Raw genomic sequence first — 25709 nt, forward strand, 5'->3', positions numbered from 1 at the left:
CAAATTCCCGGCCGCAATGCACTGTCACTGACCGTGGGGATGTCGCATGCGGATCGCGACCCGATTCACTTGAATGGGGTCTGTGATCCGTCCGTCCCGCACTCCGTAGTGCTTTTGTAGGGTTCCGTTCCGTGCTTTCGTTCCGCATCTCAAGATTTGTGGACCCATTCAAGTGAATATGTGAATGTGGAATGCACACGGCCGGTGCCCCGTGTATTGCGGACCCACCTGGTGCGGGCCGCAATACGGCCACGGGGGAAACACGGTTGTGTGCAAGAGGCCTAAGTGGGAATGAAACTGAAGGATTGTAGGAATGACCCACACACATGGGTATGTAACCTTTCTGTGGGTGCACATACTGTATATCTGCATATACACAAAACAGCAAGGAATTAGTGCCCGCATTTGTGTCACACCGATGAAAGGGCTTGTGCCATAAAATTTGTCTTCATCAGTTACTGTAGCTGCCATTCCTTCATGATCACTTTTTTCAGATTTAACTCATTTGCAGTTTTCTCTTATCCCTCATGCTTTTATCTTACTTCTCGCTTTGTCATGTGTCTGCTGTCCCATCATCAATCTAAAGTCGCCACCTGTATAAGCGCCCAGTCTACATAGGGAGCTCCACCACTCTCACGACATTCAGAGGAAAAGTTCAATAAGCAAACCTGGGATCACTTTTGGTTTAGCATACGACATACCAAGCTTTTTAATTCACGAACCGCAGGTAGTTCACCTTCGTATTTCTTTTAAGTATTTCTAAAATACAAGATGTTCAATAAGCGTATATACCATGAGGGACTCCGACATGCAAATCACTCTATCCTCCTCCCCTCCACAATGTTTTGGGAGACACACGAGTAAGGTGGTGTTTCTCTCAAAACATGTAACAGCAAGAAGCATAGGTAACTAAAGACATGTATCACGTATATCCACCCTTAGGGCTCATGCACACGGCCGTTCCGTGCATTGGGGACCGCAATTTGCAACATCTGTGCGGCGGCCGGGACGGATTCAGACCCATTCAACTTGAATGGGTCCATGATCCGTCTGCACCGTAAAAAAATAGAACATTTTTTTGCGGTGCGGAGGCACGGACAGAAACACCAGGTTTATTCGCCACTCATAGAAGAGGTGACGCGCGTTTCGACACATGCAAGTGTATACTGTGCTGTTCTGCAGGGCAATGAACCACCTACTAACGCAATCATACGTTAGGTCCATATATATTTGGATGCTGACACAAATTTAGTTTTTATTACCTGTTTACTAAAAACATATTCAAGTTATAGTTATATAATGGACATGGACATGAAGTCCAGACTTTCATTTGAGCGTATCCACATTAAAATTGTATGATGGGTTTAGGAGTTTCAGCTCCTTTAAATGAGGCACCCTGTTTTTAAAGGGACCACAAGTAATTGGACAATTGACTCAAAGGCTCTTTCATGGGCAGGTGTGGGCAATTCCTTCATTATTTCATTCTCAATTAAGCACATAAAACATTTGCTACACTATTAGGAGTGGCAAAATCTACAGTTTGGTACATCCTAAGAAAGAAAGAAAGCACCGGTGAACTCAACAATGCAAAGAGACCTGGACGCCCACAGAAGACAACAGTGGTGTTTGATTGCAGAATATTTACCATAGTGAAGACAAACTCCTTCACAACAGCCAACCATGTGAACAACACTCTCCAGAATATAGGCGTATCAATATCCAAATCTACCATAAAGAGAAGACTGCATGAAAGTAAATACAGAGGGTTCATTGCATGGTACAAGCCACTCATAAGCCTCAAGAATAAGAAGGATACATTGGACTTTGCTAAAAAAAAAAAAAAAAAACCTCTACCAGAATGATGGAAAGAAAAAAGTATGGCGAAGGCCTGGTACAGCTCATGACCCAAAGCATACCACATCTTCTGTAAAACATGGCGGAGGCAGTGTGATGGCTTGGGCTTGCATGGCTGCCAGTGGCCCTGGGTCCCTAGTGTTTATTGATGATGTGACACAGGACAGAAGCAGCCGGATGAATTCTGGGGTTTTCAGAATTTAAAAAATGCTTTAGTTCCTGAAAGTCTGAACTTCAACTGCATCTGAATGGTTTGGTTCAAAATCCATTGTGGTAATGTACAGAACAAAAATTAGAAAAATGTTGTCCCTGTCTAAATATATATGGACCTAACTGTATGTAACATATACAAATCACGGCTCACAAGCAAAACTGGCCACCTACCCAAGCACAATTATTTTGGTTTTGGTATTAACCCACTGCATCCTGGGCTGCATCAGTGATGCTTAATTCATGGTTGTATTTGCCTAATTTGTCACTACTGCAAAATTGGTGCTTAGCAATAGCTAAAGTGCAATTTCTTCCATTAAACTGGAAGCAAAACGGACTGTGATTGGCACTCCTGTTACCGCAGACGGCACATCTGATGGAGGATATCACACAGTTCCAAAAGGCATTTAGCTAGAAGTCACATTTCAAAGCCTCAATGGTGACTAGAAACATAGACATAGAGCAGAATGATGCATGGGCTGACGACATACACATCCACCTATATCGCTGATATAGGCAGTAGTGTAGCTCAGGAAGTTCTCTTGTATTCTTCCCACACAGTCCAAGCAACAAAACAGCCCGCTGTATTATACTGACATCTTCAGGGATGAAGAAGGGGGAACGCCCCCGAAACATCATGGTAGCACAGTCTTGTGCCTTGTCTGCCTCCGTGATTTAGACTTTTAAAAACATGGATTTTGGTATGTGTTGATTACACTTTCTGAATGATGATGAAATAAAGAAGTCAATATATGACATACACATAGTTGCCACATGTCCCGAATTAGCCGGGACTGTCCCTGATTTTCAAAGACAGTACAAACAAATTTGCACTGTACCGGACCGAAAAATGGACGAGGCTCTCACAAACACCGCCCGTAAGTGGGTATTTCTGGGTGGGTTCACCTGTTGAAATGTTGGTAAGTACGGTATGTACAGGTATACATCAGAAGAAAGCAAAAATCTAGAATGTTTTCGAAGGCACATAGGAAAGATGCAAAAAACAAATGGGAAGAGATGCAGAATCATAGTGACCATAGCACTAGTCGCCATTAGAGTGCTTCTACATATAGGGGGAGACCTCTCAACCTGGTGTAAAGTAGAACTGGCTTAGTTATTTCACAAAGTGTGTTATACCATCTGCCGTTTTTAACCCCTTTAGGACAAGCCTAATTTTTATTTTGCATTTTTTTTTCTCTGCCTTCCAATAGTCCTAATTTTTTTTACCATTCATATAGCCATATAGGACTTTTTTCTTGAAAGCCGAGTGGTATTTCATAATGGCACTATTTATTTTACCAAAAATATTTGTAGGGTGAAATTGAAAAGCAAATCCAGTTTTACCATTGTTTTTGGGGTTTTGTTTTTACGGCGGTCACTTTTTAGTACAAATGACATGATAACCTCCGGGTCAGTACAATTACAGAAATACCAACATTATATAGATATTATATTTACTATATTTTAATTGTCATTTTTTACCAGCCTTCCCAAAGCCATAACTTTTTTATTTTTCCATTCATGTAGCCGCATGAGGGCCTGTTTTCTGCGGGACAAGTTGTGCTTTCTAATGACAGAAAAGTCTCTATATCACACTTCAGGCTGTGCATTCTACAGATCTGTCACATAGTTCACATGTCTAAAGACAAGGGTTATTCAAGGTAATCTTTCCCAGAATGGGCTCTCCATGGGATTGTTTTAAGTTGGGCTCTGGCTGCCAAATTCTTGCAGCAACCTTATTTGCGTGTGGATCTGAATGACATGAATGGATCATGAATGATCTTGTTAGTGTGGGAATAAGTCGATGAATAAGCCTCGCGGCGGACACTCTGTGATGTAATCTGACTACATGGGGGCCTCCACTGTCCGTAAAATCATATGTGACAGGTCCAAGAGAAATGAAAATCACATATGTATATGCACTGAAGGCCGAGCGTTCTGGCATAACCGATGCTATGTACACTATAAGCACACAAAACCTACATAGTAATGACTTTCACCAGATGGGTACTGGAGATCAGCTGAAATCAGTGCTTTTCTACAGTAGCTTCCATGGAATAGTATTTTCTCTTGTCACACTTCCTCAGGTTGGCAGCTGGAATGACTGGCATAAGGCAAACAGTCAGACATATGCTCTGCATGGTGGTCTACGACTTTCATCAGGATAGCATTTTCATGTTGTAAATGGACGGCAACCATACATTAAGACAGAGCAGAAGAAACCTACCATGTGCCCTATGAAAAGTTGAAAACAGAACTATTGTACATAGAATAAAATCGCTATAATAACTGAAATGACAGAGACAATCACTGAATTCTATAGTTGTTCTCATACATTTAGTATTAATTGCCCAAACTGCTCAAATATACAGGTCCTTCTCAAATAATTAGCATATTGTGATAAAATTCATTATTTTCTGTAATGTACTGATAAACATTAGACTTTCATATATTTTAGATTCATTACACACCAACTGAAGTAGTTCAAGCCTTTTATTGTTTTAATATTGATGATTTTGGCATACAGCTCATGAAAACCCAAATTTCCTATCTAAAAAAATTAGCATATTTCATCCGACCAATAAAAGAAAAGTGTTTTTAATACAAAAAAAGTCAACCTTCAAATAATTATGTTCAGTTCTGCACTCAATACTTGGTCCGGAATCCTTTTGCAGAAATGACTGCTTCAATGCGGCGTGGCATGGAGGCAATCAGCCTGTGGCACTGCTGAGGTGTTATGGAGGCCCAGGATGCTTCGATAGCGGCCTTAAGCTCATCCAGAGTGTTGGGTCTTGCGTCTCTCAACTTTCTCTTCCCAATATCCCACAGATTCTCTATGGGGTTCAGGTCAGGAGAGTTGGCAGGCCAATAGAGCACAGTGATACCATGGTCAGTAAACCATTTACCAGTGGTTTTGGCACTGTGAGCAGGTGCCAGGTCGTGCTGAAAAATGAAATCTTCATCTCCATAAAGCTTTTCAGCAGATGGAAGCATGAAGTGCTCCAAAATCTCCTGATAGCTAGTTGCATTGACCCTGCCCTTGATAAAACACAGTGGACCAACACCAGCAGCTGACATGGCACCCCAGACCATCACTGTCTGTGGGTACTTGACACTGGACTTCAGGCATTTTGGCATTTCCCTCTCCCCAGTCTTCCTCCAGACTCTGGCACCCTGATTTCCGAATGACATGCAAAATTTGCTTTCATCCGAAAAAAGTACTTTGGACCACTGAGCAACAGTCCAGTGCTGCTTCTCTGTAGGCCAGGTCAGGCGCTTCTGCCGCTGTTTCTGGTTCAAAAGTGGCTTGACCTGGGGAATGCGGCACCTGTAGCCCATTTCCTGCACACGCCTGTGGATGTTTCTACTCCAGACTCGGTCCACTGCTTCCGCAGGTCCCCCAAGGTCTGGAATCGGTCCTTCTCCACAATCTTCCTCAGGGTCCGTTCACCTCTTCTCGTTGTGCAGCGTTTTCTGCCACACTTTTTCCTTCCCACAGACTTCCCACTGAGGTGCCTTGATACAGCACTCTGGGAACAGCCTATTCGTTCAGAAATTTCTTTCTGTGTCTTACCCTCTTGTTTGAGGGTGTCAATGATGGCCTTCTGGACAGCAGTCAGGTCGGCAGTCTTACCCATGATTGCGGTTTTGAGTAATGAACCAGGCTGGGCGTTTTTAAAAGCCTCAGGAATCTTTTGCAGGTGTTTAGAGTTAATTAGTTGATTCAGATGATTAGGTTAATAGCTCGTTTAGAGAACCTTTTCATGATATGCTAATTTTTTGAGATAGGAATTTTGGGTTTTCATGAGCTGTATGCCAAAATCATCAATATTAAAACAATAAAAGGCTTGAACTACTTCAGTTGTGTGTAATGAATCTAAAATATATGAAAGTCTAATGTTTATCAGTACATTACAGAAAATAATGAACTTTATCACAATATGCTAATTTTTTGAGAAGGACCTGTACAGTAGAGTGTAAATATGCAGGTAAAGTTCAAACCTAGACTAACGCTGGATTCACACCTAGGCGTTTCTCAAACGCGCGTTTCTGTGCGCGTTTTTGTCTCACATTTTATGCGCGTTTTTTTTAATAGTGAACGCGTGTTTGACGCGCGTTTGGGTGATTGACAGCAGTGTTGTCCAAAGAGTCTATTGCCCAAACGCGCGTCAAACGCGCCAAAAAAAGCTCCTGTACTTGTTTGAGCGTCGGGATTTTACAGCGCGATCGTACGCGCTGTAAAACGCCCAGGTGTGAACCCTTCCCATAGGGAATCATTGGTTCTTGCCTGTTGTGCGTTTTACAGCGCGTAGGAACGCGCTGTAAAACGCTCAGGTGTGAACCCAGCGTTAGGGTACGGCCACGTGGTCAGGTTTCTTTTAAGCCAAAAACGGATCATAAAAGGAGAGAAAGTATAAAGAACAGGTACAACTTTTCCACTGTTTGTTATTCACTCCTGGTTTTGGCTTCTAAAACTACATCAGGAAACCTGACGGTGTGGTTGTACCCTTAGGGTTCCTTTTACACGGGCAGGTTGATTGCCCATAACGGGTGTCGATTTATAGTAAGCTGATCAGCACTCGTTTACTACATTATCGGAGGTGGATTCATAGGAGCATACTGTAATTTCATACCATCATTCATTCTCTCCTTCTTCTCATACACTTTCCATGATGGTACGGCTACATACATGTCACGTGACTCCAAGTTGCCGAAAACCCAAGCGACACAAAAATACATGTGACTTGTCTGTTACTTGCTCTCTCACAACTATTTTAGAACTGTGTTCTGGCTATGAAAGCACAGCCAAGTAGCAGGTGAGTGGCGTGGAGGAAAAGTACGAGGGGTGACACAAAATTCAGCATGTCGTAGTCGCAGTTGACTATCATTACATGAAATGCGTGTGACACTAAGTCAAAGGCGAGTCACTTGTCACGTTTGACTTCTAGTAAAGTCAATGAAAGGGAGCCGGCAACGCGCGTTCCTCCTTGCGGCGGGGGCATCCCGCATCTGTGCAGGAGCGAGGACGCGGCCTGCGTCCTCGTCTCCATGGTGACCAGGGGGCGGGGAGGACCTGGCCCCGCATGCCTCCTCAGCGCAGCCGGCATCCTCCTAGCTGAAAGAGGTGCTGAGCGCCGATCACAATTTATCGGTGCTCAGATGGTTTGGGCTGGACTTGGGTCACGTGACGCTGGCCACGTCATGTGGCCCACTTGTCCTGCTATTTAAACAGGCAGCCTGCTGGCCGCAGGTTGCCTGTGAATGGTCTTGCTACCCTCACCAGCATTTTTATATTGTGCCTTCTCTGTGTTCTGGACCTCGGCTCTGTTTTTGACCTCGAGCTTGTGACCTCTTGGCTTCTGACTCCGGATTGTGTTTTGACATCGTTATCGGATTGCTCCCCGTGTACCTGCGTGACCTCCTGGCTTTGACTTTGGCTTGTCTGACTCTGTCACGGTACTTTTGTTATCTCCTTAGGCCCCTGCACAGATCTAAGCGAGGGGCTGCCGCCAAGTTGTACGCCGTCGGTTGGGACGGGCAATGCAAGTAGGCAGGGACAGAGGTGGGGTGGAGTTTAGGGCTGCACTTATCCCTACCCTCTGTCGTGACTATCTCCACCTCTGGCCATAAGAAGGACAATTTTCTTTGGTCAATAGCAGTGGAAGTAACACATTATCCCTGGGTCTCCTTGCCCATAAAATGAATGCTTCCGCCTTCCTTGAATCAGTTCACCTCATTGCATATTACAATATTCAGGTAATTCCATCATTATCACACAACTGCTCTGCTTCTGCCATTTTCTGTGCTGTAAGTGAAGTCAATCTGAGTGCTCATAAAAAGCCATCTTTCATTGCAAATCCCGACACTAAACTGACACAAGATCATTACAGCGGGGCAGTCCTTGCTTGTGCAGTCACCCTTTATTGATTCTTCATGTCTCATCTGCTCTCAAAATTAGGCCAATCACAAAAGACATGATTTAGGATTTAGTCACTACCCTGATGAAGCAGATCCAAGCTTTGGGGTGCAAAAATAATTAGACATTAGATTATATCATATCTAATATTGACACATATTGTTATGATCCAATACATTTTCCCAGTTACAATTCTGCTTACTATCAATCTAAGCATACAATACTCTAATTCTGGTAAAAACCTAAAAAGGAGCAGCTAAAGAGCGCCCAGCACCCCAGGAGGACATGGTTCTTGCTTGTAAATATGATAATGTCATGTATTACCATCGTGTGACGAACTCTGCTATGGTTTGGAATTCATTTCAGTTTAATTTGTGTTTACTACGGTCGTTATTCATACTATTAATTGTAGTAGATCCTAAACGTATAATAATAAGACGCTGATAACAAAAATGTCTGTAAAAAGAGAAACTGCATAATATGCAGTATAATGACCCGACTTCATATTTTAATATTTGAATTAGAAAATTTTGTTTTATCCGTTTTTTCCCCCCCCCCTTCTACCAAAATGTATCTGCTGCTCATGAGACAATGGCTTATGAGGTCATTCAAGTTTCACTTATCTCTAGCACCTTCAAAAGGGAAACTTAAACAATTCCCTGCAGATTCCATACACAGGCTGTTTTATGACAAAGAAGATATAGGAGTGAGGGTTAGGATATAGGAGTGCTGGGGGAGAACGGCTCCATACGGGAGCAGATAAAGGAAGGAGGTGGAGGTGCTAAAGGGCAAAACTGCAAAAAAGTGGGTGGCCAAGAACCTTTTCAGGTGGCATGGACTTTCCACAGCAGTCCACACTTGTACACACTCACCCCGAAGGAATGGGAGAGACAACATCAGTGTCAACCAGGAGCTCCCCTCCATTCCATGGTCCCTCATAGTGCTAAGTCAGCAACTTTGTCTTCAGATGCTCAATGTCCTCTAATGAAGGCAATTAGCAATTATAACTTACAAGAACAAGACACAAATGTATTTTACATTTATTTACTTTATTCATTACCGTATATAATGCCAACATATTCGGTAGAGTTGTACTGAGAGTGGTCATTTCTGTGAGCCTAAGTGCACACCATGTAACATCATGTAACATGACTTCATCGCTGCCTTCCCATCTCATACCCCGATTATCTCATGCACAGGTCTGTCCTGTGCAGCACCACTGGCACCAGCAGTCTTATCTCTGATTTGATCCACAGTCACACCTCTCTGTTTTATACATCCACACACGTAATCTCTGAACCTCATAGAATCTCCTTTGTTCTCCTCTCATGCGTTCCTCACACAATCATCTTGAAGATTTCTCGCATGCATCCCCAAAACTGAGGAACTCGCTACCACTGCCCATCAGACTCTCCACCAACATCCAGATAAGAGCAGTGAGGGGCCTGGATGTATTTCGGGGGTGTAATAATATTACAGGCTATAGCTACTAGATTTCTGGAGATGTTGTTATCTAGGGAGTTATTCTGATTGCCTGATTGGAAACTTTTTCCCCAAAAAATGAGGAAAATGAGCATGCTGCCACCACACAGCCAGATGGGCAGCTTCTTCCCTCACCAACCGAGTCGCTTCCCTGCAGATTGTAAGCGCTCGCAGGCAGGGTCCGCTCCCCCTCTGTAGCAGTCTGTTAATGGTTTCATGCAGTGGCGTACCGCCCATAGAGGCAGACCACGCCACTGCTATGGGGCCCGCGGCACTGGGGGGCCCGTAGCGCAGATAAGGCCCCGCCCACTCATGACCTGTAGCCGGCTATGCGGCTGCTTTTCTCCCCAGGGCCCCCCCCATGTTTAGCTGAATCGCCTCCCAGAGGCGCGGCTAAGGCCCTAGACACCCGCCCCCCTCCTCAGCGCGGTCTGCAAACACCCGATCCTCCTCTCGTCGGCGTCCCAAATCCCGCGCAGGCGCAGTGCCGGCGATTGCCTGCGCCTGCGCTCTGATAATACGGCTGAGGGCAACAGCTTCAACATCGTCACTGGGTGATTCGCCTTTTTTTTTTTTTTTTTTTGTCACCTTGTGTTCCCCCAAAAGATAGGAGAGGACTATTCAATTATGGGCCGGACGTTCCACAAAATGCGGAATGCACGCAGCTTTTTTGGTGTTTTTTTTTTTTTTTGCGTGGTATCAAATGGTATTGAGTATCGCAACACTTTTTTATGGTATCGAAACCGGAATTTTTGTATCGAGAGAACCCTACATCAGTCACATTAAAAGAAGGGGGACTGCGTTTCAAAATCACTGTATGAAAGAGTAGGGTGACTTCCCTCACCAGACAGGGGGATAGGAGTAGTCAAACTACCTCGACAACACCCTCAGTCCAGGAACGATTTTACCTGCCGATTCCCAAAGAGTAGGGCAATGGCAGACATGCTGCTTTCCTGGTCTATGATCAGAATGTCAGGATCCCAAAAAAAAATATGGAGGGATCCACATGGGATTATAATCATCCCAGAGTTTTACATTAGGAGCTTTTGGCGGGAATTTTTCCCGCCAAAAAAATGAGGTTCGGGGCTAAGAATAGGTGGGTTACTGGGCAGATTGGGAGAGGTCAGTGATTGGGTCAGGGAGGGACCTATCGAATTTCGTTGCTGGGCAGAATGGAGTAGGGATGCCCAGCAACAGGTAGGGGATTGGGTGGGATTTCTGGTCTGGAACCAGGTTAGAGTTATAAAAAGAGGTGTCTGCCAGCTGTGTGCTGTCAGAGCAAGTACCTGAGGGAAGTTTTGCTGCCCCACCCGCCCTTCCCTCTTTTATTTTATTTTGTCACAGCCGCTTTATTAGAAGGAGGGTAAAAGTCGCTCACTGATAAGGTGAGCGGACGAGTTGAGTCACTAGTTTAGGCCGAGCTTATGGCTGGTCTAATAATTGGTTTGTTAATAAGATATTGATGATGAATTAATTTATTTATGAGTTATTTTATGATGATGTATTGTTAATTAACTTTAATAAAGATGGCAGTGGCCTTATTTATTCCACCCATTCAAGGTGTCCGCGTGGATTTGTGTATTGATTAAGCTATTGGTGTTGGTTATGGGGTTGGGTATGATTTATAATCCCATGTTCTGCACGGTGCAGGATGAAATAAGTTACAGTACTGCCTATGAGCACTGGCTCAGCACAGATGTACCTACTCTTGTGTATAAAAATAACTAAGACTACGATATGAAATCAGTCATAATGGAAAAACCTGGCTTTCGGAAATTGATGACACAACTTCTCCTTCTCGGACTGGGTTGTCTATGGCACACCAGTAAAATTTATTTTCGGGACCCACCGTACGGATATATTCAAATATTACCTGCTCACACAGCAGCAAGATGCTACCAGATGATTGAATATGGGGTCCCTGCAGCATCTAGAAGTTATCTCTGCTCTGATTGTGTCTATAAGGGTGAATTCACATGGCCGTAAGTGTTTTGCGGTCTGCAAATTGCGGATCCACAAAACACGGATACCGGTCGTGTGCGTTCCACATTTTGTGGACCGCACATGGCCGGCGCTATATAGAGAATCCCTATTCTTGTCTGCAACCACAGACAAGAATTGGACATGCTCCATTTTTTTGCGTGGCCACGGAATGGAACAACGGTGTGCTGTCCACATCTTTTGCGGCCCCGTTGAAATGAATGGGCCCACACCCGTTCTGCAAAATTGCGGCAAGTTAAGAAGAGATCAGGTTCTTCGGGATGGAAACATTGTGAGCGCAGTGGACAGTGACGCTAGATATATGAATAGTAGTTCTTTGGTATCCTGTGCATTGAGCTATGATCTGAGCAGCTTTACCTTCAGTTCTGCTCACCCATGTGTATCCTGCCTTTCAGTAGTGGTGTCCTGCAGCCCATACGGCCAGGATAATGTCCACATCCGCAGAAGAATCATCAGCTTATAGAAGACTGAGAACTCTCCACTCATGTATTAGGTGCCAGGGCTATTCATACATACTGGGTTATGGAAACTGCAATGTGACAGCCTTGGGCAGATAAATGGTGTGGGGTGTGGTGGACGTCATAAGGTGGAAAGGATGGGATTATTTTTTTTTAACGGGGGGGGGGGGGGGGGGGGGAGTTTACCATTGTGCCGAGTGGTGTAATTACTCAGGCTCAACAAGGAGAAACCAATGCTTCCCTGTGGGAATAGTTCTCACCTGGGCGTTTTACAGCGCGTACGATCGCGCTGTAAAACGCCCGACGCCCCAAGAAGTACATGAGCTTCTTTGGAGCGTCTTGTCGCGCGTTCCCGTACATAGACTTTCGGGAACGTGCGACAATGGGCGTTCGCTTGTCTCTGTATGTGCGATTGCAAACGCCTGTGCAATCACGCATACAGAGAGCTCCATCGCGAACGCTCAGGTGTGAACCCAGCGTCAGGCTACTGTCACACTAGCGTTTTTGCTGGATCAGGCAGGGTTCAGCAAAAACGCTTCCGTTACTGATAATACAACCATCTGCATCCATTTTATGTAAGGATTCGGTTGTATTATCTGTAACATAGCCAAGACGGATCCGTCATGAACTCCACTGAAAGTTAATGGGGGACAGATGCGTTTTCTATTGTGTCAGATTGTGTCAGAGAAAACTGATCCGTCCCCATTGACTTGCATTAGGAGTCATGCCTTTCTCCGCATCCCAGGACGGAAAGCAAACCACAGCATGCTCTCCGGTATGAGAACGGAACGGAATGCATTTTGGAGCATTCCGTTCTGTTTAGTTACGTTTTGTCCCCATTGACAATGAATGGGGACAAAACAGAAGAGTTTTTTCCGGTATTGAGACCCTATAACGGAACTCAATACCGGAAAACATTAACACTAGTGTGAAAGAGGCCTAAGCCATATGCCCTTGGACTAAAATATCCTAATAAAATAAGCGTGTTCTTCCCCACGAAAATGTGAACTGGCATTCTGAAACCCAGAAGCTTTAGCATACCATGGGAGAATACATTGGCGGAGGATGAAACAGAATGAAGGGATACAATATCCAGTGAGAGACACTATTCAGAGACACAGGCTTTCCCGTTGCTTGAATGGAGGCTGCATACCCATGTAAATGACTGAGCCTGCCAGGAGAGAATGGCAGCGGAGAAGAGGAAATTCGCTCTGGTTTTATTCATGTTTTTTCAGATTCCGTCTTGTCCCGACCTTTATGTTTTACTCAGACACAAGTGAAACTAGGCTGTCTGAGAAACAACGGCGAGCAACACCTATCAGTTCTAAACGCAGACATGTTAGCAATATGTTCCTCCTATAGTTCAAATCAACACATCTAAGGGATCTAAGGGTATTTGCACACTTGCGGCAGAGGATTCCGGCAATCCGGATGCAAACGAATGGGCCTTATCACTGGCACATGATGGGGGGGGGGCCTATCACTGGCACATGATGGGGGGGGGCCTATCACTGGCACATGATGGGGGGGGCCTATCACTGGCACATGATGGGGGGGGGCCTATCACTGGCACATGATGGGGGGGGCCTATCACTGGCACATGATGGGGGGGGCCTATCACTGGCACATGATGGGGGGGGGCCTATCACTGGCACATGATGGGGGGGGCCTATCACTGGCACATGATGGGGGGGGCCTATCACTGGCACATGATGGGGGGGGGCCTATCACTGGCACATGATGGGGGGGGCCTATCACTGGCACATGATGGGGGGGCCTATCACTGGCACATGATGGGGGGGGCCTATCACTGGCACATGATGGGGGGGGCCTATCACTGGCACATGCTGGCACATGATGGGGGGGGCCTATCACTGGCACATGATGGGGGGGGCCTATCACTGGCACATGATGGGGGGGGCCTATCACTGGCACATGATGGGGGGGGCCTATCACTGGCACATGATGGGGGGGGCCTATCACTGGCACATGATGGGGGGGCCTATCACTGGCACATGATGGGGGGGCCTATCACGGGCACATGATGGGGGGGCCTATCACTGGCACATGATGGGGGGGGCCTATCACTGGCACATGATGGGGGGGGCCTATCACTGGCACATGATGGGGGGGGCCTATCACTGGCACATGATGGGGGGGGCCTATCACTACACTGGCACATGATGGGGGGGGCCTATCACTGGCACATGATGGGGGGGGCCTATCACTGGCACATGATGGGGGGGCCTATCACTGGCCATGATGGGGGGGCCTATCACTGACTGGCACATGATGGGGGGCTATCACTGGCACATGATGGGGGGGCCTATCACTGGCACATGATGGGGGGGCCTATCACTGGCACATGATGGGGGGGCCTATCACTGGCACATGATGGGGGGGCCTATCACTGGCACATGATGGGGGGGCCTATCACTGGCACATGATGGGGGGGCCTATCACTGGCACATGATGGGGGGGCCTATCACTGGCACATGATGGGGGGGCCTATCACTGGCACATGATGGGGGGGCCTATCACTGGCACATGATGGGGGGGCCTATCACTGGCACATGATGGGGGGGCCTATCACTGGCACATGATGGGGGGGGCCTATCACTGGCACATGATGGGGGGGCCTATCACTGGCACATGATGGGGGGGCCTATCACTGGCACATGATGGGGGGGCCTATCACTGGCACATGATGGGGGGGCCTATCACTGGCACATGATGGGGGGGCCTATCACTGGCACATGATGGGGGGGCCTATCACTGGCACATGATGGGGGGGCCTATCACTGGCACATGATGGGGGGGCCTATCACTGGCACATGATGGGGGGGCCTATCACTGGCACATGATGGGGGGGCCTATCAATGGCACATGATGGGGGGCTATCAATGGCACATGATGGGGGGCCTATCAATGGCACATGATGGGGGGGCCTATCAATGGCACATGATGGGGGGCTCTTGTTACTGGAACATTGGGAGGCTCTTGTTACTGGAACATTGGGAGGCTCTTGTTACTGGAACATTGGGAGGCTCTTGTTACTGGAACATTGGGAGGCTCTTGTTACTGGAACATTGGGAGGCTCTTGTTACTGGAACATTGGGAGGCTCTTGTTACTGGAACATTGGGAGGCTCTTGTTACTGGAACATTGGGAGGCTCTTGTTACTGGAACATTGGGAGGCTCTTGTTACTGGAACATTGGGAGGCTCTTGTTACTGGAACATTGGGAGGCTCTTGTTACTGGAACATTGGGAGGCTCTTGTTACTGGAACATTGGGAGGCTCTTGTTACTGGAACATTGGGAGGCTCTTGTTACTGGAACATTGGGAGGCTCTTGTTACTGGAACATTGGGAGGCTCTTGTTACTGGAACATTGGGAGGCTCTTGTTACTGGAACATTGGGAGGCTCTTGTTACTGGAACATTGGGAGGCTCTTGTTACTGGAACATTGGGAGGCTCTTGTTACTGGAACATTGGGAGGCTCTTGTTACTGGAACATTGGGGGGGGCTCTTGTTACTGGCACGTGATGGGGACTGGGATCTTATTACTGGCACATTGGGGGGCACTTATTACTTGCACATTATTGGTGGGCACTACAGGGGCATCTACTGAGGCCACAAAGAAGGGGGGGCTCTGTACAGTAGCATTTTATACTGTGACACACTATGGTGGGTACAACTTGCAAATTATGGGCGACACTGAGGCCATCTACTGGGGCATGATATATGGGGCATTTTATACTGGTACATTTGGGGGGGCACTAGGAGGAAGGGGGAGAGGAGCACTATGGGGGCATTTACTGGGGGCACTATATAGGGGTATTTTATACTGGCACATTATGGGGGCACTATGGGGACACTAGCTCAACTGGAGGCATTACTACTGGGAATTATTTCTACTGGGGGCATTATGGTGGGCTTTATTACTCCCCCATGGTATGACCCCCTAATAGCAGCACCAGCCTCTCCCTGCTCTTTCTCCAAATGCTTATTATGAAATCTTTCTCATTAGGATAAAACACATCAGCTCCACCAAGCCGCCCGGCGAAAGTGTTTAAAGTGGTGTCCGAGATCCCCAAGGGCCAAGCTAAGTAGTTGTAAGTTTTCATGTGAAATATGTTTATGTTATACACTTATAGCATACACTGTGCCACACAATATACAGCATACCTCTACACTGTGGAGTCTGTTCTATAAGCACCATTGTTTTGTGGCGGCGGACAGAAAATAATCTGGAAGTGCCCCTCCAAAGACCAGGCTCTGGATCCGCCACTGGTCTGGACCGCTCACAGGAGTGTACATTTCTTCTAAACTGTAATCCGTATCCTCTGACCTGCAGAAATCAGCGCTCGCTCGGTAACAACTAACAGGCAGTGCCTGTAGGCTGTAGCCTGGCCCTGTTACCGAAGCTAGCCGAGTGGTGTAAGGTTAAGGTACTAGTAGAGATGAGCGGCCGCAGAATCCGCAGAATCGCAGAGTGCGATTGCATTTTGTGTTTTTGCGTTTGTATCTGTATTTTGCCATAGCAATCTGCACCTGCTAGGAGTTGTGCGGGCTGAATCCCCCATATTTTTTCTTTGTAGTATATATTGGAGGCGTGGCGATCTCCAAGCAGTCATGCACACCTAACCAGTTAGTATGCCCCCTGGAGGCTGGTTTTAAAGTCAGTATAAAACTGAGTCTGCTTATATAGCACCTACCAGTAGCCATTAGGCTCCAGGAGAAGTATATAGTGGGCTCAGCATGCATGTTGGTACTTGCATCCCTGGATCCGATGAAAGCTGTAATGGCACCGGACGGGGTTAAAAGCAGAGTGTGCTTGGCGTGCATGCTGTACCTGCGCTCCCTGGACTTTGTGTGGCTGTCATGGCCCATAAAAGGTAGGAACTAGTGTTAGGGACCACTCATTAAGGCGACCTTGACGTGGTGAGTGGCTTATTACGCTTTGGCCAAAATGTACACCAATGCCTTATTCAACATCCAGCATTAAGGCAGGGAAGAGTGCTGGTTGCAGAGTGCGATTGCATTTTGTGTTTTAAAGTTAAAGTTACTGCAGGATATGGATTACAGTTTAGAAATGTAAAATGTACATTTGTGGATGACACTGTTAGAGGGAGGGGGATCTGTGGATGACACTGTTAGAGGGAGGGGGATCTGTGGATGACACTGTTAGAGGGAGGGGGATCTGTGGATGACACTGTTAGAGGGAGGGGGATCTGTGGATGACACTGTTAGAGGGAGGGGGATCTGTGGATGACACTGTTAGAGGGAGGGGGATCTGTGGATGACACTGTTAGAGGGAGGGGGATCTGTGGATGACACTGTTAGAGGGAGGGGGATCTGTGGATGACACTGTTAGAGGGAGGGGGATCTGTGGATGACACTGTTAGAGGGAGGGGGATCTGTGGATGACACTGTTAGAGGGAGGGGGATCTGTGGATGACACTGTCATGGGGCGGATTTGTGGATGACACATATAGCATAAGATGCTATATACGGTATGTGTCATCCACAGATCCCCCTCCCTAAAAAAAAAAAAGTGTCATCCACAGGCAACTAGGACATGTTGAAATCTGAGTGATTGTTTTTTTTTTTTTTAAACCACAGACAGCAGGACTTTTCTTCCCTTTTGTGGTTTTAGGTATTGGGTAAAGTATCGCAGGATTTCTAAGCATACTTGTGTAAATGTATCGTTGTTATTGCTGCCCCCCCTACTTTTGTCCTGGCCCCCAGTGTGCCCCCCCAAAATTTGAAAGCTAGAGACGCCACTGCGCAGATGGGTACCTAACACTAATATACCGCCTCTCTTGGACTTACCTAAGCCTACAATTTTCAGGGCAGTGTAGGAACCAGCTACATTTAGGCCTCTTTCACACAGGCGAGAATTCCGCGTGGGTGCAATGCGTCCGCACTGAATCCGGACCCATTCACTTCAATGGGGCTGTGCAGAAGAGCTGTGATTTTCACGCATCACTTGTACTTTGCGTGAAAATCACTGCATGTTCTATATTGTGCGTTTCTGCAGGTCATGCTGAATGAAGATAAAAAGATCCTGTGCTGACGTCACCGCGCTCACCATGTGATGAGTGCGATTATGTCATCAAAGGTCCTTTTGCAGGTCCTGAAAGAAGAAGAAAGAAGATGATTGCCGGCTGCGCGAACAAGAGGATGAGGCGAGTTAATTTTATTGTATTTTTTTAACCCCTCAAGCCACATTTTATTAAGCATTCTGCATTAAGAATGCTATTATTTTCCCTTATAACCATGTTATAAGGGACAGTAATAAAATAAATAGAACACCTAACCCAAACCCGAACTTCAGCAAAGAAGTCCGGGTTCGGGTCTGGGTACCACATTCAGGTTTTTTTTTCACGTGCGGACAAAACGCATTGCACTCGCGCGGGAAAAAATTAACATCGGAACGCAATTACAGTCAAAACTGACTGCAATTGCGTGCCTACTCCCGCAATGCACACGCAACGCATTTGGAGCAAATCCTGGACGCCCGTGTGAAAGAGGCCTTATACTCTGCTCAGAAGCCCCAGGCAGATGGGCGTTGCTCAGTCTAAAAGAGGCGCTACCCTCAAAAACTACTACAAGAAAATTTAGACTAGCACATTCTACAGAACCCATCTGCGGAAGCCACCTTGACGCCTGGTAGATGGGCCCGACACACGTTAGATCAAAAATGTGTGCAAAGAGCTTCTATTTTTTCATTTCTAGTAGGTATAATACCACATTGATTTTGAATGACAACCATTTGTCAGTTCTATTGTTTGCATGTGAAATGTTGTGCAGCATACTTTTATTAATTCGTTATAAAAGAGTTAGTACAATAACTTACACAGTAAAGCGCCAACTGGTGTTCAAAGCTCATAGCAATCTACACTTGTATCTACTGAGCTGTGTGCTGCTGGTCGCACATGCTCAGTCGCTCTCACCAGAGCAGGTCTCTGCATAGAGATCCTTAGCTAATAGAAAAGATTTGGGCCTTGCTTGTCAGGGAAGAAGCAGAACCTCTGCAGCAGAATAGCAGTATAGCTGAAAAGACTCCTACTGCAGGGAATTAAGAAGGAACAGAATTGTCAGGTGCCAGAGGGGGAAGGAGACTGATTTTGTCCTAACGTCAGCAGCACAGATTAGCAGCAGCACCAAAATAATCACAAAGAAACAAAAAAAATAAGATAAAAAACCCCCATTGCTTTAAAACAGCTGTGCTATGCATTTCAGGACTTTACATATGCAAATGATCCACGGAATAACCCCTTTATCAGTTATCTATAAGAAAATCCATTCCTTGGTCTTCCACTGAATGACAGTTTGTCAATGGAAATGTATTAGGTCAAACACATCCGGGGGTTAAGCCACGGTATGTATCTCCATTTTTACAGATTTGACAGAATTGAGATTAATTATGGTTTCAAAGGGTTAATGTAGTGTCTGCTGAAATGTTATACAATTAAATGACAAAAACACGTTCCTCCTGTCGGCATGAAAAGACACCTTTAAAAAAAAATATATATAAGAAAAGCAAAAAATAAAAAGCTACCACATTCAAAAGAAAATGTAAAACTGTGACCCATGTGAAGGATTCTGTGATACTTCAAATCCTTCCTTTTAAGTGACAGACAGAAAAGACAGTAAGGAGAAGAAAACACGGCTCATCGGGGACAGAAGCGTGTTGACCCTTCGTTGCCTTCACATAGCAGAGACAGCTGCACAGCTGCCAGCGAGGACGGAAGCCAAGGAACATGTGAAGATGCCAACAAAGCAGTGGCCTGGTGTCACTGCCAAAACTCATACCCGCACCACACCTGGGCAGAATGCCAGGCACAAAGCAAAGTGCCCCAAAAATTGTGCCATGAGGTTGCGTCACTGGTATCTTAACATCCTGACCAAGGTGACTCACTGTGCAGGAGTTAGCATTTCTCAGCTGCTTGCGCAGCACATCCAGGAGCCATGTATCCAGCATGTCATATGTCCCAGAGGCAGCACGGGGTTCACAAGATCGGTCGGTTCCACCGAAAACGTGTCCTGTTCTCCCAGCCTGAGAGTGCTAATGACGCAGATCCATGGCCTCTCGTCACGTCTGGCACTGAAAGGATTAAACAGCAAAGAGAACAGGGGACAAAAAGGAATGACTGCAGTCTTCTCAAGGAGGAGAGTAATGTCTTCATCAGCACCAGGGGGTGGAAATAAAGGCAATTCAGCCTGTGGGCCCTATAAGATGGACACTTACCCCGTCACCTGTCTAAATGCCAGCCTTTATGATATGGGGTATGGAAAGGAACATGCGTAATGCATGAAGAAAAAGCCAAATTCACTATAGTTGGGTCTTTGGTTATTGCAGCAAGATTCAATGAAATTGTAAGAATACTGCATGTACTTTATATGGCGGTAACATATTCCGTAGTGCTATATGCGGATTGTGGCTGTCTCCTATACATATAGCATACGTCAGGTATCTGCCCCTCCCATAAACGCACACGATTAAACTGGCGCTATATGTTTTACTGGCATATACAGTGGGATAACGGCGCCGCTTATCTCTGCCTCAAAGATTCAGCATGTTGAAATGCCCGATCATTGTTGCTTTAAGGCTACTTTCACACTTGCGTTGTTAATTCCGGTATTGAGATCCGTCAGAGGATCTCAATACCGGAATTAAACGGATCCATTCTGATTTTGCACATAAGGATGCATCCATTCCGTTAGGATGCGGTTGTGTGAAATCAAAACGGAAAAAGAAAAACAGATCTGCCACTAAATACATTGAAAGTCAATGGGTGACGGATTCGTTTTTTTAGACTCCTAAAAAAAAAAAAAACTGATCCGTCACCATTGATTTACATTGTTTTCAGTGCCACATAAATTTTTTTTTTTTTTTTTTTACGACCGGACACAAAACCGCAGCTTGCAGCTGTGTCCAGTCACAAAACGGAATGCTGACGGAACGGAAAGCATCCTGAACAGATCTCTTTCCATTCCGAATGCACGAGGATTAAACAGAACCGTTTTTTGTTTTGTTTTTCCGGTATTGAGACCCGGCAGAGTGTGAAAGTAGCCTAGGGCAGACGCCTGCTTTTCGTTTTTATCAGATGCGCCACTAGGACTAATTTCACAGGAAGCCAGTTAAAGGGATATTCTCACATATCCAAGTGGGCTATGGATGCCTTATTTGAAATATACAATATTATAAGTTATGGGTACTGCATTTCTCGAGACGGGACATTGATCCAGGAATTTTCCCCCTAATACGTGATAACTGGCGACCATATAACAGAAGTTTTATCTTCCTCTGGGTCAACGCAGTACGGTTATAGGCTGGACTTTATGGCTGATAGAGACACAGGTCAATATCAGCTTTATAATTATCTGAATAACGCAGGTCCCACCTCTGGACCCTACACTTATTTCTCCAACACGGGGCCCCGCTTGGTGAGTGAATGGCGAGGGGGCCCTCATGTGTGCAGTCCCTTCAGTTACAGCTATGGCAGTGATTGTAGAGAGACATGCACATTAATGGCCCCCTCTCCATCCATTCATGAGGGGAGCTGAAGGACTCCCCTTCTTGAGTGCAGGTCCCAAAGGTTTATCACATTTATCAGACATTTATGCCATGAATTTTCGAAGATGGGAATACCCCCTTAACCTATACATGTGCTTTGGGAGTGTAGAAGAGAACCCAGTCCCGACATTATCATTTAACCTCCGATACTCCAGTATTGTAGGCAAATCAATATGTTGCTTAGTATTCAGATCCTAAAATGTGGTCTATTCCATCTCTATTCAGACACGAGGCATCATGACAAATGACGCTGCTCTGCACATGGAAATGAACTCCTCGTGCAAATTAACGAAATATTTCCAGAATTATACTGGGATGTGCTCCCTCCATCACATTAATTCTGTTCCTTTTTAATTTGTTACCTAAAATCACATTACCCACGCGTCTAAAGAATCTTCTATAAAGAACCGTCGCCCTGTCAGGCAGAACATCTCTTTTCTATTAGCCCCAAAAACAACGGAGCAAAACCAATACTTTCCAGGATTAAAATATAGTGTAATGTAATTTTATTAGGAAATCCCTTTAGAAGTGGGGTCCGGTCACCCGTCACCGAACCATCATCTGTCTTCTGACAGGCACCGAGCGGTAATGTAATCATGAGTGATGAATATCAGGGACGTCTTCTTTCTTTCAGGTTTCTTTGTAGATTAGAAACACGACACGGGTCATATACCTAATAGCCTATCAAGCAGAATTATATACCGTGTGTATGTGTATATATATATATATATATATATATATATATATATATATACACACACACACACACAGTATACCTATAGTAGATGACCACAGCAATAGGATCTCTTGTCTTTAAAATGTAAAGAAGGCTATCCATGCTTGTCCTGTATCACGAGATGTTCTAGAAAATAATTCACAATACTTCATATAACACATCACAAAACCATGATATCCGGCTCCTGGAGCCTTTGTCTCACCTTTACCAGTACGATTCCCAGAACGACCTGCCCCCTCGAAGACTAAGTGAACCGTGTGTAGAAAACGACATTAGATTCTATTTATTCTACTCAGAATTATACGTACAACGCAAGACAAGTAACATAAGTGGTGCAAGACGTACAGATATCCCATGAAAGAATAGGTGGCGATCACTTTCTAAGGGTTAATAATTGGCGAACGCATCAACCATAGTCTTTAAAAAATAGTCGAATTTTCCATAGGACAGGCAAATGCGAGGTCCCGAGTAAAATGGAGCGATTTGATCTCGCTGAGGACCATATAAAACGGTGGAGACAGATATAGCGCTCTCTTTATAGACTGATAACAATAGACCCGTCTGATGGCCGGGCTCATTTCTAGAATAGAAATCCAAGAGGAAATAAAGCTTCCTGTTAGATCCCTGGAGAGTTAGAACTGGCGCTACCTATGAATAGACACCTCAATAAAGTGAGCCGCACGCCATCCCTCACATGTGAAACAATAAAAGAGAACCATCACAGGAGGATGGAGGGTCACCAGAGAGGAGGGGAGGAACTCATAAGAGATGCCAAACGTGGAGAAGAGCAGAGGGGATTAGAAAGCAAAGTTGAGAGGAGGCGAGGAGAGAGTGAGAAGCCTTGGCTTCGCCACATCCAGATGCCACTTTTAACACCCACAGATCTAATTTCTCAGCAAGTCAAGGTGAAAAGCAAGACTAATACTTGTTACTACAAGACACATGGCTGAACCTGAAGAGTTATGAGATCTTCTCTGCAATGGTTTTCTGCAGAGATAACCTAAATCATCTCCACCAAGCAAAACAGATCCATTATGTAATACATGTATCTGAAAGAGGCAGGAGACCTTCAGGATCCAAAACTCCTGAGAACCTCTAGAGCCTGGGAACTGGGTATAAACCCAACAAGGGAACTGGGTATAAACCCAACAAGGTCGCCATCATCACATCAGGTGTTCTTCAAGTACTGGCACTGGTTTGTCCTGCTCCTTAATTCAGTCCATAAACCAGGTTTAGAGGGTGGATGTAGTCAGGACAGAGAACTGTTCAGGGACTGGTATGAGTTGTACAGGTCTGCTGGATGGGAAGGCTTTAGGTCTCCGGATGCAGTTTTGGAAGTCAAAACCAGGAGTGAATTCAAAGAGGAGAAGTTTTATCTCTACTTCTATTGGCTTCCAAAACTGCATCAGGAAACCTGAACATGTGGTCGTACAGGATAGATAAGGCGGATGGATGGATAGATGTTAGATAGATAGATGGATTAATAGATGATAGATAAAAAGATAGATAGATAGATAGATAGATAGATAGATAGATAGATACAGTAGGAAGGTAGATATATGATAGATAGATAAATAGATATAATACATAGATAGAATACATAGATATATAATAGATTGATAGCATACATAGATAATAGATAGATGATAGCTAGATAGATAATAGATTGATAGCATACATAGATAGATAGATAATAGATAGATGATAGATAGATAGATAATAGATTGATTCTAGATAGATAATAGATTGATAGCATACATAGATAATAGATAATTGATGATAGATAGATAATAGATTGATAGCATACATAGATAGATGATAGATTGCTAGATAGATAATAGATTGATGATAGATAGATAGATAGATAGATGATTGATGATAGATAGATAATAGATAGATAGATAGATAGATAGATAGATAGATAGATAGATAGATAGATACAGTAGGAAGGTAGATGGATGGAGAGATGGATTAATAGATGATAGATAGATAGATAGATAGATAGATAGATAGATAGATAGATAGATAGATAGATACAGTAGGAAGGTAGATGGATGGAGAGATGGATTAATAGATGATAGATAGATAGATAGATGATAGATATATAGATAGATAGATGATAGATATATAGATAGAAAGATTGATAATACATAGTTAGATAGATAGATGATAGACAGATAGAATACATAGATAGATATTAAATAGATAAATAGATATTGGTGACTATGGTTGACCGGTCATGCTCCTTCACAGCAGCATTCCTGTCCATACCCCCACCCCCCCACCCCACCCCCCATTTAAACATGGCGGGTCTGACGGTCACTTTGGACTGCAGCCTACTTAATACATAGCTGTCATGTGACATTTTACCTATACGGATAGAGCGATGCCAGGCAGTAGGAATCTGGCACGGGGTGGGTACAGATCCAGTCTGCTTCTCCGCTATAATATCACAGTCCCTAACAAACTAATGAATCACAGCACGCTTATATTGAGCCTGTCATTTCCAAAGCCAACCGCCCGTATTGTGCTGTGATACCGTAGCCTCAAGATGGTGAATCTGTTGGCAGAGCAATAAGGGCCCATTCACTGCACAACAGTAACAGTTCCCAACTGTGCCCAGCTGCCAGGCAGACAGAAGGGCATAACACATACAAATGACATACAAGTCGGCGATTTGTACACACGACACGCTCCGCCATACACATAGCTGATTACATGATCACGTTCAATTCTAGTTTGGCGTGGGCAGAGGTTGGCATATTTCACTGACTATAAGGGGGCGGCCACGCGGTCAGGTTTCCCGATGCCGTTTTGGAAGCCAAAAAAGAGAAGTCACATCTGTCTTTAATACTTTCTCTGCTTTTAGGATCCACTCCTGGATTTTGGCTTCCAAAACTGCATCAGGAAACCTGACCGTGTGGACGTAACCTTAACCAAGAACAGCAACAATCTCCATTGAGTCCCAGGTGGAGAACTTCAACATGATCCTGAGGGTATAAGGGGATGCATTGGTGAACCCTAAAGCTGTATGCCCATGGCGATGCTTGGGCATAGATCAAATAGATGGTGGACAAAGCAAGATTATGACATCTTATGAGGACATCTCTAGTGAAACCATACGTGGAATTGTGCTAAAGAACCACAAGGAGAAGGGACTTCTGAGGCAGTCGCATTAATCCCATCATCAGTGGTCTCCACTCAGGTCCAGCAGATAGGGAGATGCCACCACAACCACCACCTTACAGCTGGAATGTATCACTACAGATCATGACCCTGAAAAATACCGGACCCCATCGCCTCCGTTCACACATGGAATCAGATCCTTTCACGTACAAGCGAGGCTTTCTTCTCGGTTGCTTGGAAACTTTAGACACAGCTGAAGAAAGACTAAATGCAAACATTTCTGGGACGCTATTCCGCCATGTACGGAATAGATCCTGCCATGAGGGTCTCTACATCAGGTC

At 45.2% G+C, this 25709-nt stretch overlaps 1 protein-coding gene across 1 annotated transcript in view; it reads right to left on the reverse strand.

Moving 5' to 3' along the window:
* TMEM132B (transmembrane protein 132B) overlaps nt 1–25709 on the reverse strand; it is a 634840-nt gene that overhangs the window by 608390 nt on the left and 741 nt on the right. The gene's annotated exons all lie outside the window — the stretch shown is intronic.

The sequence above is a fragment of the Bufo gargarizans genome, chromosome 1, assembly GCF_014858855.1.
Source record: "Bufo gargarizans isolate SCDJY-AF-19 chromosome 1, ASM1485885v1, whole genome shotgun sequence".
Taxonomy (NCBI): domain Eukaryota; kingdom Metazoa; phylum Chordata; class Amphibia; order Anura; family Bufonidae; genus Bufo; species Bufo gargarizans.